General features: G+C 39.2%; 1 pseudogene; it reads left to right on the top strand.

The window, feature by feature from the left end:
- Nucleotides 1-8,513: 8,513 nt before the first annotated feature.
- Nucleotides 8,514-11,744, top strand: LOC113192861 (microcephalin-like; annotated as a pseudogene).
- The last annotated feature ends 7,198 nt before the right edge of the window (nucleotides 11,745-18,942 follow it).

Here is an 18,942-nt window from a genome sequence, read left to right as displayed (position 1 = left end):
CTGTTTCACTATAAGTTTTAAATTGCATACTATTCTAAGTAGTGTTATGAAATTTCACACTTTCCAACTGTCCTGCCCTAAATGTGACTCGTCCCTTTGCACAGCATATCTATTTGGTCTACATTAACTGCCCATTCATTAGTCACTTAGTGTCTCAGTCATCAGATCCGTTGTCATGGTTTTGCAGAACTTATTTAATAGTGATCCCCAAGTACAAGAGTTATGATACTGGCAATTTTATATGCCAAAGAGAAACTATAAAACGTTTCCTTTAACTGAAAATGGGAGCAGTCTCAATAAGAAAGAAAGAAAAAAAGCTGAGGTTGCAAAAATCTACAGTACAATAAGATATCTTGAAAGAGTAGGAAGGAGAGAGAGGAAGAGAACAACCACATTCACACGGTTTTTATTACAGTTTATTGTAATAATTTAATTATTAGTTATTGTCAATCTGTTACTAATGTATAAATTAAGTTTTATCATTGGTATGCATGTATGGGAAGAAACACGGTACATATAGGATTTAGTACTTTAGAAGATTTTAGGAAGTCCCCAAGGAAGCGAAAGCCGTGTGTCTTGGAATATATTCCCTGCAGTTAAGAAGGGACCACTTGGGTTGGAGCTGTGCCTCAGCTCAGCGGTAGAGTGCTCGCCTAGCACGCAGAAGGCTCTGGTTTCGATCCTCAGCACCACACAAAATAAATAAATAAAATAAACATTAAAAATAACTTATGAGTCAACAAAGAAACCATCATAATAAAAGTTACTCACAAAAATTAAAAAAATAATAATAAGGGACCACTGTATTTGAGTTTCTGAGACTGGAATAACTATCTCTGAGGTACTAAATCCCCGAAGATGTAGAAATTAGGACTACTTAACATAATGTTAAGGACAATTACGCCGAATGTTCTCTAAAATTGATGATGTATGATTAGGCATAGGTACATAGCAAACTTAACTATTTTGTGAAATATCTTTTTTTTGGGGGGGGGGGTGAACCCAGGCAGGGCGGCTTTACCACTGAGCTATATCTCCCATCCTTTTTTATTTTTTATTTTGAGACAGGGTCTCACTAAATTGCTGATATTGGCCTTGAATTTGTGATTCTCCTGCCTCAGCCTCCTGACTCACTGGGATTACAGGAGTATGCCATCATGCTAGGTTTGTATCTGCTTAAGTCAAAAATTTCTCTAACCAATCTAGGAGTAACATTGAAGACAAATTTATGAGAAATTATGTCAAAATAAAATTGAGATAAAGTGAAACTTGAAAGGTATCAGATACAGTGAGGCTAAAGACAGATGTAAACCATTAGGACTATTATTCTGAGAAGCAGAGTGAAAATATATGATCAAAGTATTTAAACTATTAAATGGTACTGGATAAAATACTAAATTATAATGAAATGTTGTTGAGATAGAACATCTAACACTTTAGAGTCCTTAATGACTACAATAAACAGTGACTAGTGTTTTGCAACCATTACCACAATTCAGGTTTAGAGCATTTACATTACACACCCCCAAATTCATTATGCCCATTTACAGTCAATCCTCCTTCCCACCCTCAATCTGCTATTTCTATAAATTTGCCTTTTCTGGCAATTTCATGTAAATGAACTCATACATTTTAGTCTTTTGCATCTGGCTTCTTTCACTCATGTTTTTGAGGTTCATTCATGTTTTACCAGTTAGTATTTCTTTCCTTTTTATTGTTGACTAGAACTCCATTGTATGGCTATACCACGTTTTTATTTATTCATTCAGTTGAAGGACATTTGAATTATTGAATCATTTCTGATTTTGTACTATTGTGAATAAATCTACTTTGAACATTTATGTACAAGTCTTTATGTACACATTTGTTTTTATTTTTCTTGAGTCCTAAAAAAGGAGTTGCTGAGTTACATGGTAAATTTTATTTTATTTATTTACTTTTTGGTATGGGGAGTGAACTAAGGGGCACTCAACCACTGAGCCACATCCCTAACCCTTTTTTGGTATTTTATTTAGAGACAGGGTCTCACTGAGTTGTTTATGCCTTGCCATTGTTGAGACTGGCTTTGAACTTGGGATCCTCCTGCCTCTGCCCCCTCTCCCCGCTCTCCCCCTCCCCACCTGCCAGCCACTGGGATTACAGGCATGCACCACCATGCCCAGCTTGCATGGTAAATTTTTGTTTAATTTTTAACTTTTTTTTTTTATACTACGCATTGAACCCAAGGGCACTTTACCACTGATCTACATCCTCAGCCCTTTTTATTTTTTGAGACAGGTCTCACTTACCTGGTTAGGACCTTGCTAAATCACTGAGGCTGGCTTTGAACTTGTGATCTCCTGCCCTCAGCCTCCTAAGCCACTGAAATTAAAAGTATGCACTATCATGCCTGGCCTTTGGCCCATTTTTTTTAACAGGTTTTTTAAAAAATATTTATTTTTTAGTTGTAGTTGGACACAATATCTTTATTTATTTATTTTTATGTGGTGCTGGGGAATGAGCCCAGGGCCTCACCCATGCTAGGCAAGCGCTTTACTGCTGAGCCACAACCCTAGCCCCTGGCCCAATTTTTGACTGTGATATTTGTTTTGTTTTGTTTTGTTCTGTTTTTTTAAAGAGAGAGTAAGAGAGGAGAGAGAGAGAGAGAGAGAGAGGGAGGGAGGGAGGGAGAATTTTTAATATTTATTTTTTAGTTTTCTGCGGACTCAACATCTTTGTTGGTATGTGGTGCTGAGGATCGAACCCAGGCCGCATGCATGCCAGGCGAGCGCGCTACCACTTGAGCCACATTCCCAGCCCCAATATTTGTTTTCTTATATCAAGTTTCATTTTTTAAATATATTTTGGATAGAATTCCTTTATCAGATACAGGATCTGTGGATATTTTCTCAGTCTCTTTAACTTTATTTTGTAGTACTGGGGATTAAACTTTGGGGCACTGTACCACAGAGCTATACTCCCAGCCCTTCTTTTAAATTTTGAGACAGAATTTCACTAAATTGCCCAGGCTGACCTCCAACTTGCAGTCCTTAATCTCTTAGCATGTGAATATTCAATTGTAGAAATAAACTTTTGTTGTGATTATGTATTTTAGTGTACTCTGACTGATACAATCTAGATGTATCATGCACAATCAGCACATGCTAGGCAAGTGCTCTACCATTGAGCCACAACCCCAGCCCACATTCTGTGTTCTTATTGAATTTTATTTCATTGATCTGTGTCACATTTACCACCCAGTTGTGCTAAGGCAGTGGGATAGGTTGCCAAGAGACCAAGGACAACACCAGAGATAGGATATGAGATAGAAAGTTTACTGAGAAATACTTACAGGGAGATGTAGTGCCACTGGCTGGGTAGATGCTTTTTCAAAAAGACCAGTGGTGATGGACTGGACAGGTGTACTTCTGTTTCATGCAGTGCTTCCAGTACCTCTCAGAAAGTAGAGCCTCCTATGCCTCTCTGAGCTTTGTCTAGGAGGGGCCACCTGGATAAGCACTTCCTTCTTCTGACCCACATCAGTTACTGCAGAGAGGGTTTTTTTGTTTTTGTCTTTTTGGTACAGGAAATTGAAATCAGGGTCACTTGACCAGTGAGCCACATCTCCAGCCTTATTTTGTGTTTTATAGAGACAGGGTCTCACTGAGTTGCTTAGGACCTCACTGTTGCTGAGGCTGACTTTGAACTTGAGACCCTTCTGCCTCAGCCTCCCTTAGCTGCTGGGATTACAGGTGTGTACCACTGCACCCAACACTACTCTGTATTGTTAACATGCACCTATAAAAATATTATCAAGTTATAAGGCAATTTCCATTCTTGTAGGCCCCTTGCGGCAGCTATATCTTTGACCTGGTGCATGTCTTCTTTTCTCAGATCAGATTCTGAAATGAAGGTACTGATCTGTACATCATACATCATCTTGCCTCTTGCCTCTCTCAGTTCTTTTTTTTTTTTTATAGATTGGAGGGGTTATAATTTATTGTTTGTATAGACATGAACTCTGGAAAAATATACAAGAAAAAATGTAAAATCAATTATCTGGCCTCACTTAATTCTACTTCCCACCTGTCTCTCCTTCACTTTCAATAACAAGATGACTAACTGGAGACTTTTACAGGTACTCTTAGAGGCCTTGATTCATGTTGATGTATTCATGTTGAAAAGAATCTCCTGGGTTGGGTTTGTGGCTTAGTGGTAGAGTGCTTTCCTAGCATGTGTGAGGCACTGGGTTTGATCTTCAGCACTACATAAAAATAAATAAATAAAGATATTGTGTCCATATACAACTAAAAATATTTTAAAATAATAATAATAATTTTCTGCTATAGCTATACTATTGGAAGCTGCCTTATGGTACACCTGCTATTGTAAAAAGTCATCTCAAAGCATGGACTCCAGACCAACAGCATCAGCATCACCTGGGCATTTTAGAAATACAAATTCCAGAGATGAACTCCACATCTACCACATCAGAATCCCCAGGAGTACAGCTTGCAATCTGTGCATTGATTAGCCTTCCAGGAGATTCTGATTGCTCTGGATTCTAATAGCCTCTGCCCTAAGGGTTCCTGCTTCCGCCATGGCCCCACAGGCTATGTGTTTCTCCACCACCTGTGGCTGTGTGGTAGGGGGTAACTAGAAGGCCTTTCTGCATCACTTTCTGGCTAGGTGGCCTGGATTTCCTTTCAGTTTCCTCCTCTGAAAAGGAAGGTCGAAAACCCTACTTGATCCTGCTTCCCTCCCTGGTTTGTTTGCAAATAAGATGCAATCTTGCACCTAAATGTTAAATGCATAGCTCCAGGGATATGCTAGAGAGATATGCAAATAATTAATCTTTTTGTACTTAATAGTAAGGATTTGGTCTCTGTTCTTACCACCCTATCCATCCAACCCTTGAGGGTAATGGGTCCTCAGATGTCATATAAACCCTGCCCAGTGTCCCTTCTCCCTCTTCACTTCTAATTTTGAGATCCTTTGGGTCCTTGCCCCATCTTCCAGCACATTCTGTGATAGATGGCACCCCTGTTCTATCCCACCCTGCTGGGAGCACTACCCTCTAAAGTTGCTTCCAGCTCTGAAGTTCTAAGGTTTTGTGTCTTACAAGGTTCTAGGATCCACACCAACTCTTCTTGTTTATTAACTGATCTAATTGTCATGCCAGCCCTATGAGCTATATAGCAAATATGGTTGGTGGACCCTTCTCCATTCTCTTTATCAGAGCAGGCTCCTCCCAGGCTGGTAGCCATGAATGAATGTTGCAGGTAAATGGATGGAGTTGGAGAATATCATGCTAAGCAAAGTAAGCCAATCCCAAAAAAACAAAACACAAATGTTCTCTCTGATAAGTGGATGCTGACCCATAATTGGGGTGCAGTTCGTGGGGAGAATGAAGGAACTTTGATTGGGCAAAGGAGAGGGAAGGAAGGGGAGGGGGAATGGAGGTAGAATGGTGGAATAAGATGAACATCATTACCCTAGGTACATGTATGACTGCACATGTGGTGTGATTCTACATTGTGTACAACCAGAGAAATGAAAAGTTGTGCTCCATTATGTACAATGAATTGAAATACATTCTGCTATCATGTATAACTAATTAGAATAAATTAAAAATTAAAATACTAAAAAAATATTTTTTAAATTCACTTTTTTACCACAAAAATTCCATGAGTATGAACAACAGCATTGATCTCCAGATACTGACAGAAGGGTATGGGTCTTTCTGTGTCCCAAAGTGGCTGCTTTATGGCACTAGCAGAGTAGCACAGTTTACAATACAGCAAGTAACATTCCCTCGGTTCTTAATCATCCACATATCTTAATGATCCATTTGTCATTCCCCTCACCTTAGAAATTTTGAATTTATCTTTTTTTCTGATTACAGCCTTGACTTATCTATCTCAATAGTAGCTCCGAGTGCCAATTTCTTTTTTTCTTTCTTTATTTTTATTGGTGCACTATAGTGTACATAATGGTGGGATTTGTTATTACATATTCGTACATGCATACAATATAACAATGTAATTTGGCCAATATCATTTTCCAGTATTTCCTCTTTCTCTCTCCCCCAAGTACCAATTTATTTATTTATTTATTTAATTGTCAATGGACCTTTATTTATATGTGGTGCTGAGAATCGAACCCAGTGCCTCACACATGCTAGGCAAGTGCTCTGCCACTGAGCCACAACCCCAGACCCCCAATTTCTTTTTGTTATTGTTATTGGACTGGGGATTGAACTCAGGGGTGCTCTACCACTGAGCTTCACCCCAAGCCCTTTTATATTTTTATTTTGTGACAGGATCTTGCTACGTTGCTGAAAGCTGGTCTTTAACTTGCAGTCCTCCTGCCTCCACCTCACAAATTGCTGGGATTACAGCCATGTGCCACTGAGCCTGGCTAAATACTAACTTCTTAATGCCCTCCAAGTTTTACTCTATCAGCTGAATCCTCCTGTAGACTGGGATTCCTATTTAATTGCCTTGAACTTGAGTGAAATCTAAGAGATTAAAAAGAAGTTTTAGTGACTCCCCAAATATATACTAAAAATTGCTTTCTAAAAGTATCAAACTGATTTACAGTGTTCCAATATATAAGTATTGATTTCATATACCCTTTTCCTGTACACCTAAGATATTAAATACATAGCTATCACCTTTGTTATAGTTAAATTTGCAATATTCCCAAAATCCTATATTCAAAATTCAATATTCTCATCTGTTGAAAGAATGGTCCCCAGTGTGGCAAAATTGAGAGATGGAGCTTTTAGGCTACGATTGGATCATGAGATCTCTGACTTAATGAACTACTGGGAGGTGGGGCATAGTCAAAGAAGTAGGTCACTGGGAGCAGGAAGAGTTTGTTTTCTGCTTGGTTCCTTCTTCTCCACCACCCTTCTTCTGCCCCCAGCCCCCACCCCTCTACTTCCTAGATGCCATGAGATGGAAGATTTTCTCTGCCATTTGTTCCACCAGAATACTTCTAACTTTGAGCTGACTTTGGACTGAAAACCCTGAAACAGTCAGCCAAAATAAATCTTTCCTCCTGTAAGTTGTTTTTGTCAGGTATTTTGTTCACAGTGATGAAAAGCTAACACCATCTTGATTATGAGGTCTACAAAAATAGTCAATGAAGAAATGACCCTAATGACCAAGGGTCATTCATAACCCCTCTACCCAGACAGAACCTTCCTTTACTTAGTCTAAAAGTTAAATACTAAAGCTAAAATACTAAACTTTCCTGAAATAAAAACTGGCCAGATTAAATAAATCCAGCTTAATTAATTTATTTGTATAATGCATGTGTGTGTGTATGTGTGTGTACAATATTTGTACAGAGTGAGAAGGAAAGCTGCTTCTATAGAGTTTTAGAAAAATACTTTTGACTAGCATACCCATTTAGGCTCTTACTCTTTGTTCATAATCCTTTCCCCTCTTTCATGCCTGAAACATGAATGTAATGCCTAGAGTAACAACAGCTATCTTGTGATCATGAGGACAAAAGTCACATACCCATGATGCTAAAGCAGAAAATAGGAGAGTCCAGCACTGTTAACATCCTTGAAAATTGTATTAATCCTGAATTCCTGAACTTTTTGTTTCATAAGCCTTGACAAATTGCTTAAATTTCTTTGTTTTATTTCCTGGTTGTTTCAATGTAGGTTAATAAGAATATTATTATATCTACATCATAGGCTTGTAAAGATAAAATTATTAATTCATGTAACCATCTAGAACTACGCCTGGCACATAATATATGTATAATAGATGTAGGTTATTTTATAATTAACAGATAAACTATAAAACAAATAAATTCCTATCTTTTTAATCCATCATAGCCATTTTTCAGTTATTTTCAGCCAAACTATTTTTTTTTTTTTTTTTTTTGCACACAGGAGGGCGAGTGTTTCTGGGGATTGAAACCAGGGCCACTTAACCACTGAGGTATATTCCTAGGCCTTTTTATTTTTATTTTTTATTTTATTTTTTTTTAAGAGAGAGTGAGAGAGAGAGAAAATTTTTAATATTTATTTTTTAGTTCTCAGCGGACACAACATCTTTGTTGGTATAGTGGTGCTGGGGATCGAACCCGGGCCGCACGCATGCCAGGCGAGCGCGCTACCGCTGAACCACATCCCCAGCCCCGGCCCTTTTATTTTTAGATAGGGTCTTGCTAAGTTGCTGAGGGCCTAAGTTGCCCAGGCTTGGCCTCAGATTTGAATTCCTCCTGACTCAGCCTCCTGAATCACTGGGATTATAGCCATTTTAGAAGTCAGTTTGCCAGTTTCTTACAAAGGTAAACATACTTTTACCATGGGGTCCATCACTTATATTCTATGGCATTTACCCCAACTAAATAAAAGGGGGAGGCTCTGTTAGAACATTTGAGTTTAAATGGAAGAGTGAACTTTAGACATTTCTTTTAGAAAACAGGTGACATAGTACAGTCATTTGAAAATTAGTTGAGAGCATTATACACTATGAACCAGGAGTAAGGATGAGTCACAGAGGCAAATGGGACTGTTACTCCAGCACAAGGTAGTCAGGAAAGCTAGTGGCACTGTGAATGAACAAAAAGGTATGGCTCCAACAGACCTTTGGAAAGAGAGAAAGTATAACAGAAACTGATCAACAACCATGGTTTATGATTAAAAGAAGAGGTAGCCTCAAGGATGAAAAACTGAAAATGATACTGTAGAAAAAGAGAACTTGGAAGAAGCTCTTGAAAGCTTCTTGAAAAGCTACTTTTCAGAAGATGATGACTTTGTTCTGGATATACTATTCTTATTTTCAATACTCAGAATTTGAGATACAATAAGGTATCCAATTAGAACTATTCCAAACTAGGAGAAAGGGCCTGGAGTTCAGATAAGTGAGAGGGTAAAGAAGCATATTTGAAAATAATTGACATAAGTTTTAATGTACGTTAATACTTTATTAACATAAATCTTTAAAGTGAGAATGAAACCAAGAACCTGGAGAATAGCAAGTGATGAAATGACCCTTAGGATAGCCCACAGATAAGCAGGAGGAAGAAAAGCAGAAGCCAATAAAAATAACAGAAGGTTTGGGGGTGTAGCCTAGTGGTAGGATGTTTGCCTAGCATGCACAATGCCCTGGGTTAAATTCCCAGTGCTGCCAAAAATAGATAAATAAATGTCAAGGTTAAAAAGTAAGTAAGTAAGTAAATAAATAAAAATAACAGAGAAGAATGTGTCATAACTTAAGAGTGTTACAAAGATCTGGGAGGTACAGCTCAACAATAGAGCACTTGCTTATCATGCATGAGGTCCCAAACTTGATCTCCAGTACAACAGTAATAATGATAGTAGCATCCAGAAAAATTTCCATTTCCACTCTCTTTCAGGGCTTCGGGATAACACAGATTTTGATTCCAATTAATAAAAAAATTTAGAGTTTTGTGAAAGTCAGTACTAAAAAGCATCTCTGATTTAACATTTACTGAATATTTCTCTTATTCCCATTTTCTCTGATTGATCTTCTCTCAGTGAAAACCTTAAGAAACTGGCAAATTTTATTTTGGGTCTTTTGGAAACACTGTCTCTGGGAATACTGAAGTATAGTTACCCTGAGACCACCACAAGGCCAAAGTTATATTGAGTCTCAGCTGAGCATAACTTTGCAGCCATCCATGCCAAGGTATAACACAGAGGTGAATTGATTCTTAATCCTCCAAATAGTCTGCTTCCTAAAATACAAGCAAATGGACTCATCAGCCCCACATGGAAAAGAATCATCCAGCTGATCTATGCCCCAATTACTAACTCATAAAATTTTTAGGTATAATAAAATTATTTTAAGCAACTTTTTAAAATAATTTATTATGCAACAATAGATAACTGGAATATCTAGTAAATATGTGCATATCTTTTCTCTCTTGAATATCAATTTCTTCATCTATAAAACAAAGGAATTCGATAACTAGATGATCTGAGTTTCTTCTTGCTTGAAATTACTGACTTTATTCCTTGTCTAGTGACTCACCTGAAATTAAAGCACTTTCATATGTTAAAATTAAAAAAAAAATTAATCATCTAAACATATCGGGGATCCTGACATAGTGAGGACTTTGAGATTTAAATACAAAGGGAGAGCGATTCCTAGGGTTCTGATCAGCTGCAGGACAGGGCAGCCCCCCAGAGCCACGAGGTTCGCCTTCCTGAAAGATGTTGGGGCCCACGCTGCAGTGTGGTCTTCCAGGAGGGCAGAAAATTACTACAAAAAAAAAAAAAAAAAAAAAAACAAACTTACAAACCAACTCCTGGATATGGGGGCAAAGTTTTAAAAAAATGTTTAACAAGCAAGTAACTCAGGTTGTTTTCAAAGGTGGATACCTGTGCTCTGGGTGGGAAAAAGTTTTTATGTGCTGGGTGTATATTCCCATAAGATCCAAGACGGAGTCGCACAGTCTATAAACTGTATCAAAGGCCCTGCTGCATGCAGTCCCTGGAGAGCGACTGGCGGAGGAGCCCCTTCTAGGGTGGTGAGGCCAAGTGCAGCCAGAGCACGGAATAACAAGCGGAATAACAGCATGTTGAGGAGTCGCTGTTCCCTGCTGCCAACACGAATGAGCTCTTGCCATGCCTGATGAGGAGGAAGTGTAGGTGTATGCAACCCAAAGATTTTATCCCTAAAACACCAGAAAAATGACAAAAGAAATCAAAAGAAATTTGAGAAAATGACTGAAGAACTACAAAAGCAAAAGACAAACAACTCTAGATAATGCTGTACCTGTCCTCTTATTTGAATCTCATGGCTCATTGAAATATAGTCCCACAACTAAAAATTAGTGGTCACCACAGCACAATGGAGAAGAAATTACAAGAGATGAAGGAGAAGAGGGAAAAGTCTTTCCTCTATCTCTTCCCAGATGACTGAGCAGTCTCATAAGAATCCAGGTAACTGTGCGGGAAGCATCGTTGAACATTTCACGTGATTCTTTGTGTTCAGATGATTCCTGTTCTGGTGGTTTACACACATCTTTGGATGATCTCTGTGGAAAATCAGGATGTGAAAACCAGGGAAGAAAATTGGAAAGGACTATTAGTGGAATTAGAAGTGATATGTGCACATCCTCATGTGTTAAAAACAGCACTTATTTATCAGCACCGTCCAGTAACCTCCATCAGTCGAGCCCTCAGAGATCCATGAATCATCATCTTTCAAAAGAGGAAGAGGTGAATTGGCGGAAAGACACTGTAGGAGAAGTAGTCACCCCAGACAAGAGGCTAGCAGAGGGCGTATCTGAGATGTTTGAGAAATACAGCTGGTCTTCTACAATGTCTACAGCAAAAGATTGCCTTTTGGAGTATTCAAGGCCCTGGAATTTCACAGCAAAGAGAAAAAGAACATCACCTCCAGAAGACCAGCTAAAGAGAAAGAGGCTCAGCCTGAAGCCTGTTTCTCCCAGGCTGCAGCTCAGGTTGGAGCAGAGACTGTGTGCAAGACTGGCTGCCGGCCTGCCACCTCCACTCCTGATCATGGGGAGTCCTATGAGGACTATTTCTCACCTGACAACCTGAGGAAAAGGGTTGAGAGCAGCTTAATCCTGGATCTCCACCACTATCAAGTCCTGCTCAGCTCAGCTGCAGAAGTTTTTCTAAGAGGGAGAGAACATTAGAAATGTTTGATTTTTCCTGCATTGGTAAAAACCCCATATCAGTCCATATTACTCAGTTAACAGCAAAATCTTGCTCCCTACTTCAGAAACCTGCAAAAATGTGAACAGAACACAAATTCCAGTTGCATGGCTGCTCAGGAGATCCTTGTGCTAAAGACAGCTAGGGGTGTGCTGGGCAGCTGAAGACACTCCCCCAGATCGAAGCCCTGCTTGACCAGAAGGACAGGAGGGTGACTTACCTTCTTCCAAGAGAAGCAGAGAAGATGTGGGAGGATCCCTCTGTTGAAAAAGCAGACAAAAAGAAGACTCTACTTCCACTTCCAGGGAGTGAAATATCAGAAGTATCACTATTACGTATCTTTCCCTTGAGTATAAATTCCCCAGAATTATCTCACTAAAAACATTAACATAATTTTCCATATTTTAAGCCTACTATTCATATCTCAACTTTTTCAACAAATGTCAACAAAACATTGTATGTTAAGCTTAGCATGTTTTCAAACTATGTAGAATCATGTTGACTCCAAAGTGAATGTGAAATAGTTTGCACGTGGACTGTTTTGGTAGTTCAGAACACCATGCTCCTAAAACCTATACTCTTATTCTCAGTTTTTATCTAGTGTATTTTTAAGTGTTTGAATAGCTTTTAATGAGATTTACACATAAATTAAGTGGAAGAAAACTAGTTTCAAATGGTGTGTCACAATTTAAATCTCAGTGTTGACAGGAGTGGAGTGGTCCTTGGAGCAGACGTGGCTCTTTTCCCAAGGCTGAGCCCTGAAAGTCCCCAGCCCTGAGCTCCTGTCTTAAGTGGGAGAGGATAAGGGGCCAGCACTGGTTGGCTCCCTGGGACTTGGAGACATTAGAATGTGGTAAGGGTGGGTGTGGGCCATCACACAGGTATGTAGGCAGCACCTGTATGTGACTCAGATGGGAACGGTCTGTGTGCCCTGATGTAAGGCATCTTCTAGACTCTTGTGATTCTTTTTGCATCATCACCAAGAGACAAAATCATTCAATTCAGACTGGGGTTGTAGCTCAGTGGTAGAGCCCCTGCCTAGCATGTGTGAGGCACTGGGTTTGATCCCCAGCACCACATACAAATAAATAAATAAAATGAAGGGATTGTATTGTGTTCATCTATAACTAAAATTAAAAAAAAATCATTCGATCTTAGAGATAGAAGAAACTTCCATGCTGTGTAGCCCAATCTAACCTCTTACTTGCATAATAATTGAGATTCATATATGTCTTAAGTGTCCAATGTCAGCCACTGGGACTCAGGTAAACCATCTCTTGGGGAATCTACCATAGGGAATCCTTGGAGCCCTTAGTTAAATGGACACTGCACTCCTGACAGAGCTGTGAGCAGGAAAGACTGATCCACAGCAAACTAGGCCTCTCCAGATCTTCCATGCTGAAATAAAGTCTTTTCAGTTCCTGTTTTCAATTAAAATACATACATACATAGAGAAAATAATACCTCTCTCTGATGCCAGAGTAGGGGGTAAGGAGAAGGGTGGGCTGGGAAAGTGGTAAATGAGAAGGTGGGGCAGCAAAGAGATGAAAGCTGAGGCTTCAGAGATGATGGCAGAGGGGGCTCCTGTGACAACTGAAAAGTAGTGAATCTAGAGAATAAATACATTGAAAGCAGAAGCAAAATTGGCATGTAGATGAAGGTGGTTCTCAGCCTAGTGGGGAGGAAGGGAAAATCTATCAAAAGCCCATCTCTCGGTGGTCAGTGGTTATGGTCACAAAATATAAATCCTCTCTTTCTTGCATTTATGAATTGTATGCATAGGTACTGTGGGTTTTTATAGTGTTTCATATCCCAAAGTCAACACTGAAACTCTTGGGTAGGAGTCAAGAATGCTCATTATGGATATAAAGCTAGAGGATGCCAATTTGTACCTCCATGAATTGGGTCAAAAAGGATTATTGTTGGCTGGGGATATAGCTCAGTTGGTAGAGTGCTTGCCTCAAATGTAAAAGGCTCTGGGTTCAATCCCCAGCAACACACACACACACACACACACAAAGGATTATTGTTGTTATCACTCAGAATAGTCTTGAGTCTCCCTACCTTAAGTCTCAATAAATATAAAGAATAATTCTTAACTATAAAAACTATTGAAACTATACAGATGAATCTAAATTAATCTAAAATTAGACTTCATGCCATCTATTTCCATATTTGATGGCATAAACTTTTAGGAACACAAAAACTAAATTGTGATTGTTGTTACCTGGTAATTTGGGGCTTGTCAAATCATCTTCCTCCACCTGAACCCCAGAAGAATTTGCATGTGTTGCCATCAAGTGATATTAGTACTATCTCAGTAGTTGAAAATTCAGGGTGAGTGATTGAAAATTATGTGTGCAGTCAAAACCAATCACTTGGGGTTGTAAATGCAGCTCAGTTGGGAGAGCAATTGCCTAGTGTGCAGAGTCTCTGGGTTTGAGCCCTAGCACCACAAAGAAAAAAAAAGTCGCAAGAGCTATACTCCAGTTCCCATTTCCACATATCCTACTTAAAACACAAGGCTTTGGAGAGTAAATCGTCAATATGAGGGAAGTAGAACAGTAAGAAAGATAAACCTATCTTCTGCATCAATTGTCCACTGACCATTCAAAGATGTGGGCAAGATGAGAGACACAGCATGAAGTAAGAGGCAGAGAAACACAAGTGGGACCTGGAGGAGGAAAGTTGCTGGCCAACCTCTGTCACTTTATTAACTGATATTCTTAGGCAAGTGTCTTAAGTTCTCATGGCTTCAGCTGCTTTGTGGACTCAGTGGGGAGGATAAGAATATCAGCATTAGGGCAGGACACAGTGGCATACACATATAATCCCAAGTACTCATGGATAAGGCAGGAGGATTGAAGTTCCAAACCAACCTCAGCAATTTAGAAAGACCTTGTCTCAAAATTTAAAAAGGGCCATGGGTATACTTCAGTGGCAGAGCACTTACTTAGCATGTATGAATCCCCTGGTTTCAAACTCAGCATTGCAAAAATTAAAAAAAAAAAAAAAAAGATCATTAAAACGTCATTGTGGGGCTGGGGTTGTGGCTCCGTGGTAGAGCGCTTGCCTCAAATGTATGGAAAACTTGATTAGATCCTCAGAACCACATAAATAAATTAAATAAAGGCATTGTGTCCATCTACAACTAAAATTTTTTAAAAAGTTATTATACAAATTAATGAGATGATATATGTAAGTGCTTCTTTTTTTTTTTCTCTTATAGCAATTATTACATGTCTGATTCTCTGGAGTCAACTGTAAGCTCCTGCAGGGTAGGAGGGAATTATGTTTCTCTACACCTTGTCCTTGGAAAACTCTTCTGGCACATAGCATGGATTTCAGTGTAGCTCTTAGGCAAATTTTATATATTCATTTGTTTAACAATGTTAAATGTGTTCTATATGTGAAGAACTGAGCTACACACTGTCAAGAATGCATTCAAGAATTAAAAATTTATAGGGCTGAGGTTGTGGCTCAGTGGTAGAATGCTTGCCTAGCATGTTCGAGGCATTGGGTTTGATCCTCGTCACCACATAAAAATGGATAAATAAAGATATAAAAAATGTGGTATCTGCTTAAAAAAATCTTTAAAAAAAGAATTAAAAATGTACATCCAGGGCTGGGGATGTGGCTCAAGCGGTAGTGCGCTCACCTGGCATGCGCAGGGCGCTAGGTTCGATCCTCAGCACCACATAAAAATAAAATAAAAATGTAAATGTCCACCAAAAACTAAAAAATAAATATTAAAAAATTCTCTCTCTCTCTCTCTCTCTCTCTCTCTCTCTCTCTCTCTCTCTCTCAAAAAAAAAAATGTATATCCACAAGGTGGGCTGAAGTGCAGAGTCTGAAGACAATGGCATTAATAAGTAATTAAAATGCAATACAATTGTATAAAGGTGTGAAGTATCCTAGGAATGAGAACAAATTCAGTAAACCCAGTGTGAAGGATAAAAACAAGGATAGAAAGATGGTTGGGTATTATCATAAGAGACTCACATGACAAATGATATTGGCTGACTTTTAGATTGAAAGGGCTGTGACTACAGCCTGAAACAAGCCTCAGAAGGGCAGCAACTCTGCCTTGGAAATAGAGACTGGATACATGTCAAGATCCTCTCTCTCTCTCTCTCTCTCTCCCCCCCGCTGCACATTTAATATGTGTCATGCTTAGACTGTTACATTAATGATCAACAGCATCGGTGCAAGAAAAATCTCTTTGTTTGAATGTTTTACACTTTCTGCAGAACTGAAACTAAAATAACCTATTACACAATTTGTCACAAATACAATCCTGAGCTTTTTTGCCCACACACATAAACATTGTCTAAAATATGTCTTCTTTGTTGCAGCTAGGCCTGGCCACTGCTGTGCTTGACTGAGCTCATAAATCTGTTGAAACCTATAACTTCTCTGGCTCTCTTCTCCTGCTAAGCTTTGTTTCCCAACAGTAATTAAAATCTTTCCCACTACTGTAGCTATTGCTTCTGCTGGAACCACCACAGCCACCTTGATTTCATGATTTGGCAAAGTACCTGCCTCTACCACCATGGGGCCAGAGCTTCTGCCTCCAAAGTTTCTCTCATTCATACGTCCAAAATTTGAAGATTGATTGTCATAATTGCTAAAATATATGTAGATTTCACCACCTCCAAAATTGTTTCCATCATTACCAAATTAATTTTAGCCATCCCAACTGCTACCACATCTACCACTACCACATCTGCCACCAAATCACCATAACAGTTCCATTACTGAGGTAGTCATTGCCACCAAAAACATCTCCACTTCAACCTCTTTGACTAGATGAAGCACTAGCCATCTCTTGCTTCAATAGGGTTTCCTTTACTTCATAGTCGTGGCCTTCACTAGATGGTATCGTGTGTGTGTGTGTGTGTGTGTGTGTGTGTGTGTGTGTGTGTGTGTGTGGTACCAGGGATTGAACCCAGGAGTGCTTAACCATTGAGCCACATCCTCAGCCACCCCTTTTTTTTAATATTTATTTTTCAGTTGTAGTTGGACACAATATCTTTATTTTGTTTATTTTTATGTGGTGCTGAGGATTGAATCTAGGGCCCCACACATGCTAGGCAAGTGCTCTACCACTGAGACACAACCCTAACCCTCCTTCAGCCCTCTTTTATTATTTATTTTGAGACAGGGTCTTGTTAAGTTGCTCAGGACCTTGCTAAGTTGCTGAGACTGGCTTTGAACTCACGATCCTGCCTCAGCCTCCTGAGCCGCTGGGATTACAGGTATACACCACTGTGCCCAGCGCTAGATGGTATTTTTAATGATAATCTTATCCACAGAGTCCTGGGTCCATCTTAAAAAACCAAAGCCTCTCTTCTTGCTACTTCCTCAGTCATGGTTTCAATCATTTCCATTTTCCCATATTTTCCAAAATAATCTCTTAGGTGAAGTTCTCCAGCATCTTCTTTAATACCACCAACAAAAATCTTTTTAACAGTTAACCAGGCACCTGGTTTCTGAGAATCTTCTTTTGAGACAGCTGTCTTTCTTTGGCTCCACAACTCTTTCTTCCACCCTAGGTAGCCTTGCATTCATGGCTACATCTATCTCCTCCACAGTTGAAAACCCAAAGCCCCTGAAGCACTTGGTGTTTGGATCTCTTATTACCACACTGCTGGTGAGTGTTCCCCTTTTTTCACAATGGCTATTCACATTCTCATGGATTGTTTAGAAACTCAAATCTTCAATGAAGAGCTTCCCATAGAGGTTCTGGCTCTTTAGAAGACTCTGACTTAGATACAATAGCAGTCTGAAGAAAGACTTGAATGGGGCTGGGGTTATGGCTCAGCGGTAGACCGCTCAACTCACATGTGCAAGTCCCTGGGTTCGATCCTCAGCACCACATAAAAGTAAATAAATAAAATAAAGTTTTAAAAAATGTTTAAAAAAAAAGACTTGAACAATGCTTCCTCAGTATCATCCATAGAAGATTCATTCCCCCACTCCTTTTATTTTTGTTCCTTTCTTTTTTTTCATTTTAATATTTTTTAGTTTTTGATAGACCTTTATTTTTTTACACGTGGTGCTGAGAATTGAACCCAGTGCCTCATACGTGCCAGGCAAGTGCCCTACCACTGAGCCCCAGCCCCAGCCCTTTTGTTCCTTTCTTGATTGTTTTCATTCTCTCCTGCAGATAGCCCTCTCTAAAGAGAGGATTGGCTTTCAGCAAAGCCACAGTTTTACTGTAGAAATAAGTTAAGAAAAGGAAAAGTCCTCCACCTCCTCTTTCCCCCACCCTCACCCTCCTGAGGGTTCTAGCCCAAAACTCCCAGGGAAGTTTTATGGGCTAGGATCAACCGGGATCAGATCCTGTAGCCAAGAAAATGAGATACCATGTTCAACAAAAGTCATGTCAATACTATCCCTACAGCTGGAGAAGTAAATTCTTTTATTAACTCTCACTACAAAATGCATATATATAGAGTTGAAGAAAGGGTGTTTGCCCAAAGAAAGGATTGCCATTCTGAATTGCTAAAATACTTTTAGTCTACTAATATGTGATAAAATTTGAACATCCCTAATGATAACAATAATAATAATAACAACAACAATAGCCTTTATTTTATTTTAACCCTGCGCCACTGTATGGAGAACACTTTATGTGTGTCACTTCATTTGTTCTCCCAACAACACTTGAACCCAGTGCCTCACACATGCTATATAAGCGCTCTACCACTGAGCTACAGCCACAGCCCCAAGAAGATATTATTAATTCCTATTTTACAGGTAAAGCAAATGAAGCACAGAGAAGATAAACAAATTACCTAGGGCCACACAATAGTAAGTACAGATTTGAACCTAGTTTAGTTTGACTTTGGAGATGACCTTTTAACCACTAATATATATAAAAATAGGAGAACCATAAGAAACTTTAAAACAGATCCATTGTTTAGAAATATCTCTCTGGCACTGGGCAGAAACTGGATTCAAGAAGGGAAATACGGGCTGGGGATGTGGCTCAAGCGGTAGCGCGCTCGCCTGGCATGCGTGCGACCCGGGTTCGATCCTCAGCACCACATACCAACAAAGATGTTGTGTCCGCCGAGAACTAAAAAATAAATAAAAAATTCTCTCTCCTCTCTCACTCTCTCTTTAAAAAAAAAAAAAAAAAGAAGAAGGGAAATACTACAAATAAAGAGGCACAGTGAGTGCACTGCATTCAGAGATCAAGAGGGCCAGTATTAGACAGCCCTCAAGTCTTGGTACTCCAGTCCAATTTAACTGACTACTTCTTGTCCCTGTCTCTC

The sequence above is a fragment of the Urocitellus parryii genome, chromosome 11 (genome assembly GCF_045843805.1).
Source record: "Urocitellus parryii isolate mUroPar1 chromosome 11, mUroPar1.hap1, whole genome shotgun sequence".
Taxonomy (NCBI): domain Eukaryota; kingdom Metazoa; phylum Chordata; class Mammalia; order Rodentia; family Sciuridae; genus Urocitellus; species Urocitellus parryii.
The sequence above is the reverse complement of the archived record's forward strand: the minus strand, read 5'-3'. Positions and strand labels throughout refer to the sequence as shown.